This window comes from Hippoglossus stenolepis, chromosome 24 (assembly GCF_022539355.2).
Source record: "Hippoglossus stenolepis isolate QCI-W04-F060 chromosome 24, HSTE1.2, whole genome shotgun sequence".
In the NCBI taxonomy this organism is placed as follows: domain Eukaryota; kingdom Metazoa; phylum Chordata; class Actinopteri; order Pleuronectiformes; family Pleuronectidae; genus Hippoglossus; species Hippoglossus stenolepis.
Window position 1 is genome coordinate 10644146 of NC_061506.1, and position 14278 is coordinate 10658423.

A 14278-nucleotide genomic window follows, 5' to 3' on the forward strand; every position below is an offset into this window, starting at 1 on the left:
ATCAGCCACACACCATATCAGTCAAGCTTCTCTGCAGTGCACAATCTGTCCCTTAATTGACACATCAGTCACCCTGACAAGAAAAAATAATTTTCTCCCATTGTGATATCAGTCCTCACATTGCAAATGTATGTGTGCATGCATGTACTTGTGTAAACACCATTTGCTTGTTTTCCTGCTGTGTGAATAATTCAGCCCCCCCACGACGGCCCAATCCTAGTCTTTAATCACACAACAATGGCTGCAGGGGTTTCTCTCACCAGCCGTGCTTTTTCTGCATGACTTTCATTTTTACCCCCTCCTCTCTCCGGAGAAACTCTGGACCCTTTGATTTGCCATCATGATGGATGCATCTGAAGCGGTCTTCGCAGGAGCACGCGCGTAACCTTGCAGCTTCGGATTCTCGCCACGCAGCCTCACATGCGGCACGGGTGCAGAAAACCCTGCTGACGTGCATAAATAAGTGCTGATAGATTTGTATGCAGACATGCATCATTTAAAGTGTGTAAACTCACAGAGGCAATAGACCTGTGCGCGCACACACACACACACTCACAGCAGGGAAGATGAATCACCCTCTGCAGCTTGATCCTGTGAGGCTCATAAGTAATATTCACCTCCAAAGGTGAGACATTAGGAAAGTGCAGAAGTGTGTTCAGAGGGATTCTTTACTTTAGGGGCTGACTTCAAATAAATGGACTCGCTTATGAGCCGAAGCTCTCTGAGGTGCCCGAGCTGCATTAAAAACTGCACTGTTAAAAGGGATAAATAAGAGAGGCAAACAACCACAACTCAAAACACGCACAGCAGGGTTTTGTAAGACTTGCCCTGGATGTGCTTTTGACCGTTTCAATTTAAAGAAAGTGAAAACGGCACGTTAATTGCACGTGTCAAGAGTTCTGAAAATGTTCTCAAACAACACAAGTATGAGAGAAAGAAGAAAAAAGCATTACAGTGTAGATGTTTAGTATTTGTCACCAACACTGGTTAACCACCTCTCTATAACATCACAGGGCTCTGCACAAAGAGTATAGCTGATGTGATGAGGGTTTTTTTTTTTGCACCTTGCTGCATAAATTTGCACAATAATGATGAAACATGGTGGCACATTAGAGGTAAGTACCTCTTGTTCAGTTAAAGCGTATGGAAGCAGAGCTGTAATGACCTTGGGATGCTCATGTTTAGATGCAGCTGCCGCACTCGCACTGGCCTACCTGTGACCGTCACGTGGAATGCGATTTAAATGGCAACGCGAACAATGCGGCTAATTTGTCGTGACTCCGAATTAGCCCTGAAAGCGATGAGAGGCGCGCGTGACGTGTGATGTTTACACACACGCGCAAAGCACACGGGCTGGATTCAGCCGGGCAAACAACCCCCGCCGATTCGAATGCAAACAAACACACCAGTTACCAACTGTGACTATTTACAATTCATTTCGAACACGGCTCTCGGGTTTGTTTTGCATCGTAGCCAATGAGAGAATCACGTCTCGTGACCTGTAATATAATTGCCAAAAACTCAAAAGTAAGGGAATTTCTACACACCAGCACTCAAAAAAAACAAACAAATAAATTATTCATTCCAACACAAAATAACACAGCCCATTATTGATATAATACAATTTGAGCTCCCTCCGTTAATGCGCGCAGCAAACAGGACTTATTGGAGTGTCCAGTGTCTCATTCCCACTGCAGATGATATATTAGCTTTATTTAGCAAAATGCTTTCAAAGCGTGGTCTGAAAAATCCATACATCTCCCCCGGTTATTTTAGAAAATGGTCTGTTAGACAACATCATCGTTAATATTCATATCTGCAAGCGCAACAACACAACATCTCTTCTGGGGCGCCGCTATCGATCGTTGCATCCGAGAGTTTCCCCCGGGGCTCGTCCGTAGTTCGCCTCGGTCAATTAACGCCTCACGCAATGCAACGAGCGGGCTGCGCCTCTCTCTCGCCTTTAATTGCTCGCGGTACTTTAATGAGCGGTGAGTGGCAGAGATACGGAATAATCAGGCTTTAGGATACCGCTCCTGGAAAACCAAAAAAAGTTGCAAAAACTCTTTTGCATGCAGGAGGTGAGAAGATGTAAGTTGTGTGTGTGGGTGTGTTTTTCAACAACTAGTGCTTCTCAACATGGGTTTATTGGCAAGATTTCCAAGGCCAGTTAAATGCCTCTGCATAGAATCCACAGGAAAAAGTACCAGCATAGCCATGTACCAATACAATTTACACACTCACTACTGGACGTGGACTCGGCGTCGACCCTACACAGCCTTTTGTATTCAACACGCTTTGCGATGACACGACAGGGTGATTTGAGCTGCTTTCAAAATCTCTCCCTGACACGTCTATCGCCCAAACTTTAATAGAGCGTGATTTGGAATGAGCCGCACACCCATTGTTCCCTCCAACCATCCATTACCTACACACGTGCTTTTCTCTAATCACCCAAGGTCATGCGGCGTAGGGGCTTCGCCGGAGCCTGTCCCACGATGCACTCTGGCATCGGAGTACAGACGTGCATGAAAAGCACATTTATGTAAAGTGATACAGAAGATTGAGCAGGAGGGAAATTTGCGTGGAGTCCATTAACTTGTCAGACGTCGCCGTGATCGCTGCCAAAGGTGTTCCCGGTGTAAAATACCTGCTAATGCTCCACCGTGCTCAATTAGATTTCATCCGCACTTGGTTTCCTCTTGTTTCCGTCGAAGTGCGCGTACTCGAGGCGCTGAAGTGACAGGAATCCATATCAAGTGACTACATGCATGCACTGTGTAGTGTCTGCAGGAGCCTCAGCCATGAATGAAGCGCCATTGTGAAGGGCTGCCGACTTTGTGTGTCAGCTCCACGCCGAGCCGTAGTCCGCTCCGCAGCTTTACCCCCGAGGGCGATCTTCTGATGCTGGCTGCCAAAGGGGGAGCAGCTTGCTGTGGATGCCATGGACACTGAACCCCCCCCGTATCCTGTTGTTCGCCTGGCACACAGTTTAAACGCCAAGCCGGTGACCCAGTTTTGCATCGGAACATCAGAAGTATTTAGCGGGTGGGATGTGCTGTATCGAGTGTTTTTGTTCTGAGAGCGGCCTCACAGGTACAGCGGATAAAAACTATTGCATGAAAGGGGGGGGAAATAAAAAATCCGCACCACACATAGCCAACTACTTCAACTCTACTCGAAAAATGTTTGGAAATGCTATTAATGTGTCTATATGCCACAGCTGGAGGTGCAGGCGGTTTCTCCGAATTTTCGGGGGAAATGCAGGAAACAACCACCTGGACTACAAATCAACAATGTATAGTGAGATAAAATGGGTGCCAGGCAAGAGTAAATTGCAGCACTTCATCACCAAAAAAAAAAGCTCCTGGAAAAAGAATCCCCGGATTAATGAAATCTAACAGGGTAAAAGTGTCCAAGGGAAGATTTTCTCCTTTTTAATGGAGTGTGTGCCACGTTTCATCAGGTATCGCATCTAGTACAGTACAGCTCAATGAAAATGGATGGCGGGTAATAGAGGGAAATGTACAGCGTGAGTGAGAGCATAACCAGTTGATGGATTTAATGGTGGGTAACATAAGGACACCTACAGAAACAGATTGATTTTTTGCTCGGGTTCTCTCGAAGGCCCGTTGTTTTCCATCGTAAATCAATCGGGGGAACAGTCAGTCTTTCATAAAGTGAAGTGCATTTAAAGAAAAAGCCAATGTCTCCTATGGATTAACCTTATTACGTCCTTTCTGATGACAGAGGAGATGATTCACAGGGGATCTCGTATGGTTGTTACGGACTGTGTAGAGTATCAATAACATTTTATAAGGAAACATTAGGAGTGGTTGTTAATTCTCTCTGGCGGTGGGTTCAAATATCTACAAACCCGGATCGGGGCACGACAGTCGGCCACGTGGGGCGTCACGTTTTTTCCCAAAAATAAGTCCAACCCACTTCAAACGAGGGAGAAAGAGTACAGACTTAAGAGAAGACGGAAATAACCAGGCGTCAAAATTTCAGAAAGTGTTCCATTTTAGCATCTTCGGAATATTCGGAGCACAGCAAATAAGGGGACCTTTGTATTTATCTCTGCTGAAGTTGGATTTTACACCACTGTCTATTGATTTGTTGGGTATAGTCGGTTGGTTTGTCAGCAGAATGACACAAAACACACTGAGCTGATCTCAAGGAAAGTTCAATTTAAGAGCCTGTCTAGACAAAGGAAATCCTGGACGCATGTCAGGTACCACAGATACGAAGGGATTTCTGAAGTAGCTTTAGAGGACAGCACCCTTCTATACACTGTATTATCTTGCAAACTACAAGCAAAGTACAATAAGTATGCATAGTCTTTACCAAGTGTGCTGCAATAAATTCTGATCGGGCGTGTTTATAGACTGTTAGGTATCAGTTCCTGCGTTGTTCTTGTTTGTTGTTTTATTACAGCATGCTATATTTGATATACGAGTCAAAACACACTAAGACTAAAAAAATGTGTTACGAGAGCGTGAACATAATTAAACATATTTTAACTTCTTCACACTATTAAACTTTAGATCTCTTTTTGACTGGTCCTGTGGAAAACATGGAAGGACAGGACATGAGCCAAGAAGGAGCGTAAAGATTTAGATATTTGAGTGAGTGCAATTTGATTGGCTTTACGGGGACTGACAGCCTTAGCAGAGGAATGCGTTGTACTGAGTGGCATTGTACACCAGGGATATATATAGTACTTTGTACATTAAATGCTTGATATGGGTTTAGATATTCAGCTGGAAGGATGCATAAACTTTGTTTCACATTTCTCCAGGACTTTAACGGTACATTCTGCTCTCTTGACAATTCGCCATGAGCAGAACATATATATGGAAGGTAGCAACTGACACACAAACAACACATGAGAGTCCACATATGAATCCGCCTTTTGTTACACATTGTATAGTATTGCCTATACAGTACATATATGAAAACAATGAATAAACAAGCAAAGCTCAATGAACCTCAACCCAGAAGTGCCTTACTTCCTCTCTGTGGATTCAGCGAGTTGGATTTTACACCCGAGGAGAAGCCTAGTCATGCACGCTCAACATGTGTACGACGATGTATGCGTGTCCCATAAGAGAATCTTCCCGCTGTTGTGTCTTGGAAACACAGCGGGAGCATGAAGCGAGGTCGGGGAGGCCGCAACACCCTCCATGACAGAGAGAGTCACAAGTCGCACTCCCCTGCTCCCTGCGTTAGAACAAATGTCCTCATGTGATCAAGCTGCTGAAGTATGAGCCTTAAGTGATTCTAATAATATTACAAGCTAATGACCCATTTCGGGAAAAAAAAAAAAAAAGCCCGGCCCCGGCCCTGGCAAGCTTGGAACACTGAGCAGGATCACTGATGGGCCTCCGCGGTCTCGGAGAAGACGCGAGGCATCCGTTTCCTTCCTCCACTGAACGATGGTGCAATTTAAATGTTCCATGGTGTGCCAACATCAGTGGTACCACTGCACTGGCTCCCAGCTAGCTTGTTCTTCTTTTCTCAAAGAGCTGTCATGCAAGGCACAAAGAGATGAGATGCAAGTCTATTTCTTAGCTCTCCTTCATTTTTTTTTTTTTTGTCTGTTTGCCTCATTTTTTATTTCTTTTTTTTTTTTTTACTTTGTCCAACTTTCCCAGAACTACATCTAAGCCATATCAATTAGAGACGTAAACTTTAAACCTTTGCTCCCGGAATGATCTCTGTCTGCACGGCAACAACGCATTCAGACTCTCCCCTCTTCGCTTCTTCTCTCTGTCGTGTATTCTATAAGGTGCAGACCAACAGGAGGGAAAGAACAAATACACACTCTGTAATAATACTCCTTTCAATCACAGTATATTCCGGGTGCTGCACAACATCCAACACTCCAGAAAAGGCATCTTTTCTTTTTGGCTGAAATCACGAATGCGAGGCATCTGCAGGGAAACTGATCAAGATTGTTCCTTTTGTTTCCTTTTGAATTCTGAAAAAAAGACAGAGACACTGAGGATGACGAGTCAGTGATGTGGCAAAGAAACTATGTTGGCTGCACATATTGAAGACAATGCACGAAACAAAGAACAGGCTTTTCGTTTCGTTTTGGGCGCTGCATGAAAGGCATTCACAATTAAGTCATGACTGCAGATTATGCACTGTAAAATAAGGTAAAACGTCTTTAGTTGTTCTCAAGAGATACTTCTAATCAGAGATATGAATACAATTACACACATTCAGCATCAGGATGTGTATTTGTTTGTATTATTGTGTATAATTCAATGCAATTTAACATTCAAAGACCATTAAGCAGTTAAATAATCCTGTAAATACATTTAAGACTTTAATTTTATGGTTAATCATTTAATAAGGGTAATTTACTGATTGTTATGGTATTAACACTTCATTTAGAAAAAAATGATCTTTTCTACAGTGCAAATAACCACTTCTGCAATACATAATCTCTTGGACTCCAAATGAAGTAGTGCATGTGGAAATCAATGTGACACATGCGACATATTCTTTATGATAAGAAGACCTGAGGGGGCAGGGAGTGTGTGTGCTTCTCTGTCAAACTCCTTTAAACCGTGTCATTAAGGAACAGATTAGCTTTTCATAAAGTGGCGTTTTGCGTAGCCCGCGGCGTCAATACAATAAAACGAGAATTAATGTAATGGTGGTGTTAAAAAACTGGCGTTCTTGTTTTAATTTGTACCACAAGAAAGGGTGTTTAACACGGTAGGGGGGGGGCCATAAATCCAAATTGGAGTTTTGCAGCAAGTTTCGAGGAACGTCTCAAAAAAGGGGGGCGGGGGGGGGGGATTTGAAAGAAAGTTCTGTGCATGTGCTCCAGCTGATTCTTTGGTTTTTGAAAGGAATGAATGAATTCGAATGTCTGCCAGTTCATCTCTTCATGATGAACTGGCACGGCTCAATTGCCACCGCACAGACTCCAAATGGGATGGAGGCCTCATTTCTGGATAGTGGGAGGAAGTGGAGACGTGTCTTCCTTCATTCGCCAGCCCTCGTCTGGATTGTAAGTCTGCAAGGACAGCTTTGGTGTTTCATCCCCCCCCCCCGCCTTGTCACTTTCCATAAAATATTAAAAACCCAATTCATTTAAAATGAGAAAAAGCACGTTAATGCAGAACCCCAGTGGACAGAAAGTATTCAATCGACTCTGAAATGATCAGTGAGGTACCAGATAACAAAGGGAAACTGCAATGGTGATCAGAACAAAGCTGCTGCGTGTTCTCATCCGTGTTCCGAATCTGTCACTGAGCTGCTGTCTGCTTCTCAGTTTCCCCGAAAAAGAGCACTTACATGCGAAAACAAAGGGAAACCGGTGATTTGAAAGTTTCCTGGCACACATCAGCGGGAACTGTCTCGATTGCCAGTCCGGCCCAGCACGCGAATCAGATGTGATTCATAGGTCACATCCCCCAACTGTCTGGAGTTCCCCCCCCCCGCTCTCTCGGTCTTCACGAAGCGACACACTTCCACTGTACGTGTGTATGTGTGTGTATGTGTGTGTGTGTGTGTGAGAGGCTTAGGACCATCCCCCGGTGAAACCACTAAGTCCCTCAAGTCTCTTCTGCGGATTTCTGAAGCCTCTTATTTGGAATTATAGCCAGTCCCTTAATCTGGTGGATTTAAGAGAAGCTGATTGCTCTCGAAGAAAAAGGAAAAACATTGTACTTAACAGAAAGGAAAGAAACATTCATTTCACAATTTAAAAAGTAACTCATGGTTTTTGAGCTATTCCTTTAGGAGTGAAACCTGCTGAGATCGCAAACACGTTGACGTTAAGGACGCATCAGTCCTTTCGACGAGGCCTCCCGATATCTTACGAGAGCGGCTGATGTTTTCGACCCGAGCCCTTGCTTTCACCTGCCACCCGTGAACATCTAGGGCAAATCCTGCCGTGCCATTTAAAAGTGAACTGCGGCATTTTTGCTTCTTTCTTTTTCAACTTTGGCAAACTTTTTTTGAATTCACACAAGAATACTCCGAGCGTCACCGGGCTCTGGGCGTCCTGCGTTCCTCCCGTTGTTTTTTTCCTTTGACGTTGGAAGTCAAAACAATTAAGTCATTCCTCACCCATAGGCCTGTGTTGCACAGAGGCTGCAAGAGCTGAAGGGAGGCACATTTAAACACACACACACACACACTTACACACACACATACAGTATTCCTCCACACAGGCATTTTTTTAAGCCTCTTTTTTCTTTGTCAGAGATCTGGGACGTATAAATTATTTATTCCAACTGTGGTTTTTAGAGCCCAGATATAAAAAAAAAATAGGCCTAATTAGGAGTAGTTAAAAAGCAGAACTACGTCTACTGCACAGGTGTGACAATAACACACAGACAGACACACACACAAACACACTTTTATTCCCTATGTTTTTTTATTTCCAATCCACCCCGGAGCCACAAGAGGTAATAGTGGACAGTTTTATATGACGCAGTGATTTTACCAACACCTGCAATAAATGTCAGCTTTGTCACGAGAGCGTAAATACTGGTGACACACACACACACACACAGACACACACACGCACACACACCCATAGGGCCGGCGCGATTGACGCAGGGGCAACAATCATAGTTTCATGAACACATAACTGTCTTTCAAGCAAACGCGCCGCGCTCGTTACCAAAACAACGCATTAAGAGAAGTACACAATAGATTAGAAAACCCACAACCAGATGAGTGCACGCCAGGTTTCGCCAGCTGCCTCCGCTTTCAACGTTGACACAATTCGATTGGCTGGTGCTTCGGTTTTTCCGCATGAAAAGTTGAGCTCTGCTGACCCCATTCGGAGTGAATGTGCGGCGTTTTGTTTTGGTCGACGGGTCCAACGCATATGTGTGAGTCCGGCGATACTTAACCTTATCCATTACGACTAAATGCCCGATGCGACAGAACACTAAAACCCCTCCAACTGCTCGTTGGAAAAGAATCAAACCGAAACATCCTCTCTCCTCGCAAAGATATCTGTGCGAGTACACACGCACACACACACACACAAACAAGAGCACAAGGTGGGTCATCGGTTTGTGTTTATGTTGCTCAGCTGGAACTGAGAATGTGGTAGATCGGCACACCACATGATGTGCATATGAAACCACACACACGCGGCCCCAGCTTGTTTAGGAGTGATAGCAGGGACTAGGCCCCAGTGCACATGGCTGAGTACAGTGGGAGCAGGGATGCAGGCTTGTGTGTCTTTGCATCTGTGTGTGTGTGTGTGTGTGTGTGTGCCCCCTTTCGAGTGTGCCGTTTCCATGCTTATTGAAGCCAGCATGTGCTTTTTTCGATACCACCCACCACTCATCTCGCAGCCCGGGCAAATTCTTTTCCTGACGACAACATCACGCGCTCCCTTCATGCCCACGTTCGTAAAGCATACGCACACTCGCACCTCGCCAGTGAATCGGCGTCACCGCCACGTGCCTCCTGCATGTGTGGTTATTCTCGGCGAAACTTCCGCCGACTGCAGATCGATATCCGATTTAAAATTCAGAAAACCCCTGCCTCCTCCACAGATGATCTGTTGGACGTAAGTGAACTCGTCGCACATTGCGTGCGGGCCCCCCCCCGCCCTCCCCGGCGACGCGCACAGGCAAATGTGAGTCCATCCGACACGGTGAATCATGCCCAAATCCCTTAGAGCGTTTTTCTCTTTTTTCTCCTTTCATCTGCTTTTCTTTGTGTGTGTGTGTGTGTGTGGGGGGGGGGCAGATATGATGTGTTCAAGGGGTGAAGAGGACACTGCTCGGGCTCCTGACACTGCATTGTCACCCGCCCTGTTGCAAGTGAGCTCCAGCTCCAGTCATATCCACACCGTGAGCTAGGTCACACTCTTCAACGGGAGTCACGCGCACACACACACACACACACACACACACACACACACAGGGGGATTTGTGTAACAGGATACACACACTTCTTCTCGGCGTGAGCTCCAGCCTGCTGTCAGTTCGGTGGAAAGAGGCTGGAGCCCCTGGAGTTTGGCCTCTTCTTTTTTCCTCTTCTCCCCCAATTCTCCTCACCTCTCTCTCTCTCTCTCTCTCTCTTTCGCACACAGACTCTCAATCCTGCTCCCTCGCCGTCGCCGTTTCTCATCTCTTTCTTTTTTTCTTCTTCTTTCCACTCCCACACAATCTCTCTCCATCTCATTCGCTCCCTCTCCCCCCTTTCCCCCGCAAGATGCAGCGACATGCCACTATCCCTGTCCCGTGCTCCTTCAATTTACAAGCATTCTCACATGCGGCGTCTTTTGTGCCGTCAGCCTCCGGGCTATTTTTAGGCCACCCTTGCCGCACCTCCACAAATGAGCCTCCTCCGGCTTATTATTTGGAATTACGTGGTGCGCATCACCTCTAGGAAGTTAGACGAGCCCGGTAAATCTCCCCGAGAGGGTATCTGTTTTATACACCGGGCTAGTGTAGCAGAACAGGTCCACAAATCCTGGAGGAGATAACACGGTGGTGATTGCGGCGCGCGTGCTTCCTGCAGGTCTCCCTCTTGTTTGGTTTGAGCTTGTTTCCCCTCCGAGCATTAGGACTCTGAAATCACTCAGGCATTTAAACTATGTCCTCTTAGCTCTCCGCTGTCAATCACTATTAAGAGAGTGTACTTGGAAACCCAGGGGGCACTTTTCATATCTCTCAGTCGAAAACACTGTTTCTCTTCGGCTTGGGTTCTTTTAATATATAACACGCTACACACCTTGACATCTGGCTGTTTAAACATGCGTCGCAGGGGTGCCAACACCTGAGGACAAAAATACAACAATGACCTTTTGCTGCCGTCTCACTTTTATTTAATCTTGCTCCAGCTCTTCAGCATTATGTATATTTTTTTTGCATGCTCTCGCCCGCTTGCCTCAGAAAAGACATGACGAAGGGGGGGCACGCTGGCTTTCATTTGGAAAGCCCGGCCTCATTGGTGGACTTTAACGAACGAATGCGGTGACCTAGGATCACCTAGAGGTATCACATGACAACATTCTGCTCGGTCCGTACCTGGGAGCGATTTTTCTCGCAGCACTGTGGTTGAGGCAACGTGTCGTGGTTTGAAAACAGGGGTTCTTTTTCGGGGGAAAAAAAGGTGTCAGCTGTATCAAGTGGGTTAAATGTCCACAGGTGTGAGGCAAACGACAATAGCAGCTGCCATTTTGGAGAAAATCAAAGAGAGTGACCCTGAAGGGGGGTCTTCTCCAAAGAAAGAGTCGGGAAACAACGGGTTTTGAATATCAGTCGAGTACTTGATGTGTTTGAGTGGTCTTGTGGTTTTATTTTGAAAAACGTATTTAGCATGTATGCAGGCTATGGAAAGGACGTAATAGATATTCCCTTTACTTGGTGTGTTCAATTTTTTATAAAAGGAGGAGCTGACCTCAACATACAGTGGATGAACAGGTAAGTTGCATTTTCTAAAGTTGCAGTTATTCAGTGTGTGGGCTTTCCTAGCTTTGCTTTGTTCAGTTCTACTTGACAAAAACTAAAATTTACAAATGTCTATCTTAATGCAACTATAAGAATATGAGAGCAGACAAGGGAATGACAATGATCTGAACTATAGGCTGGACAAAAATATGAATTAAGTGACATCATTTGCATTCTGTGCCGATACACGCGCTGGACCAGTTGCGAGTCAGTCCCAGCTGTAAATTCTGATGCTTTAACCCTTTTATTCAGCATCAAATAACTACTCAAAACCACAGTAGCTGGAAATACTCCAAATATGAACATTCATTAGTGTGACATGAGCTAACCCTATAATAGAAACCAGCTCTCATGTCTTTATATTCAGTCTGTGATCTCAGCATATAGAAGTTATTGAGGTTGCACTTCAGTAGCTACTTGTATGTTTGCATGACATAACGTGTGTAGTATTTATCAGAATGCTAGCACACAAATAGCAGTGGAATGCACATTTTAGCAAAGAGAACAGGCCTAAACGCTGCTGCCACGATACATTTCATCTTTAATTTCGTGAGATTTTTTAAGTCACGGAGGTCACCGACTGATAATTGCTCATTATTACAATCGGAAAAGCTGTTACCATACACATTGAACTCAGTGGCAGAAGAAAAAGACTGCTAAATCTTCAGTTTGGAAACAATTAGAGGTTTTACACTGGCATGTCTTACCTCATCAAGAACCTAATGAACTTGAATCCTCGGCTCGGGAGTAAAATGCTGCCTTAAGCAGTTTGATTGTGGACAAAAGTGATGGATGATCTCATAAAAAAAGGGGCAAGCATCCCAATGACCAAGACTTGTCTGGGGAAAGTTTTTTTTTCAGTTTAATGGCTCTGAAGATGGGGAGATTTACCTCTAATGGCTGTTTTCAAGTGCAGTTTAGAACATGCAAACACAAGCTTAGTTTCCACTTGCTTTTTTTTCTCTCAATCATGTTCCCGCACAGGACTTTGCAGTGAAGCACAAAGGCACATGGAGGATTACATCAATTTAAAGTTGAATGTATCACACAGGCTACAGGTAGGGAGCAGCCACTGTGACTTCAGGGCAGCAATGCGCTAAATCACGGATAAAATATGGCACATAGAGACAAGCCCCTTTTCCGTTTGTGTCAAGATAATGAGCACGGCAAGGTTATGCACAGGATTACTTTAATAACATCAACAGAAAGTTTTCATATTTATGTGCAAAACTAGGATCTCCGTAAACGGCCTTTTTCTAAGGCGACACTCCGGTTTGTCTTTCACGGGCTATAAAACTTGCCGGTGCGTGGAAATGTCGGCTGTCAATTACAGACAAATGAATAAAATATTGGCGTTAGCGGCTTTTCCTCACTGTGCACTCAGTTAGGGATCGGAAATGAGGAGAGAGGAGACGCCAGATGCAATGTAATTTACAATTAAGAGCTTCACTGTTCGCTGCCAAAATAGGAAATGAAAGATTTAATGTGATTGCAAAGTGCGCGAGGCATGGCGTCCTGAGCGGAGAGTGTAATGCTCCGCCGCCGCGTTATTTCACCACTCGTCTTCTTTTCTTTTTTTTTTAGCTGTCACCTGTTTGAACGGAAGCGGCGTTACTTCAATCAATGGATGTGTCTGAAGTGGCTTCACATGGGGCTTATGTAACAGCTCAGTCGCAGGTGCCGCGGCTTATTTTGGCATTTTTCGTGATGTTTTTTAATTATGTCTGCAAATGTGACCACTCCAGTATCCAGACATCCATCCATCTACGTAATGGAAATATCTAAATAAATAATAGGAACTTTTACTGTCATGTGTATATTATATACACTTTTTGGTTTGTTTTTCTCTCTCTTTTTTGGTCTTTCATGAATGTTGACGGCAGCAATGGAATCGGTTCTTGGCCCTTGTCAAAAAAACACATTTCTTTTCCAGACTTTTTGCTTTTAAAAACAGAGCAAATTGTTTGTGGTTATCTTCCGCAGAGTTGGAAGAGAAAAAAACGAAAAAGCCACAGACTTCCTGGAACATTTTGTAAACACGGCCGTTGATAAATTGTGCGCGGCAGAAATATGCACAGTGGGTGACCTCCGCCGACCCCCTCCACACTGCTGGAGAACACTATTTTTGATATAAAATGTGCATGTTTTATAGCACATTTCAGATTTGATTTGTGAAAAAAACATTTGGGAAACGTGTCTTTTCGAACTCTGGTACCCCGTCCTGATTGACTTTGAGTTTTATGTGCGAAACGTGGGTCCCTCGACGCTCAACAGCTGCTGCTGGAAATGCCAGCTCAGTGGTACCTCAACCATTCCAAAATGTCAGCTCCATAACTGCCATATTGCGCCAGATTGATTTCCGTGGCAGCGTAAGCGTGCACGTTGCAGGTGAATACTGGTGCGGTTTGTCACAGTGTGAGCACAGTTTATACAGTTTGTCCTCAAATTACTGTGGAGCACACACCATTTTATAATGGTAATTTTTTGGTAACAATTCTCGAGATAAATTGAAGTGCCCCAGCTTCAAAAGAGACGAGCAATAGGAGAACATGGACGTCTCTACGGTGACATGTCTTTCTTGGGATTATTCCCTTGCACACGCTTCCACATATATTCTCCCGCTGGTGTCAGGTGATTGACAGTAAGCAGAGCGCAACCTAATGCGGCGCTGATACCGGGGACGCTCAACTGTGGCACAAATGAAACAACAATTAAGCCAACTCTGACAAACACCAAATTAAGGCCCCCGTGTTCACTATGATGGATTACCTTTGCCGGAGCCGCAGCAATTTTCAAGTTGTTTTCAAGTACGGAACTGAGTGGCGGCA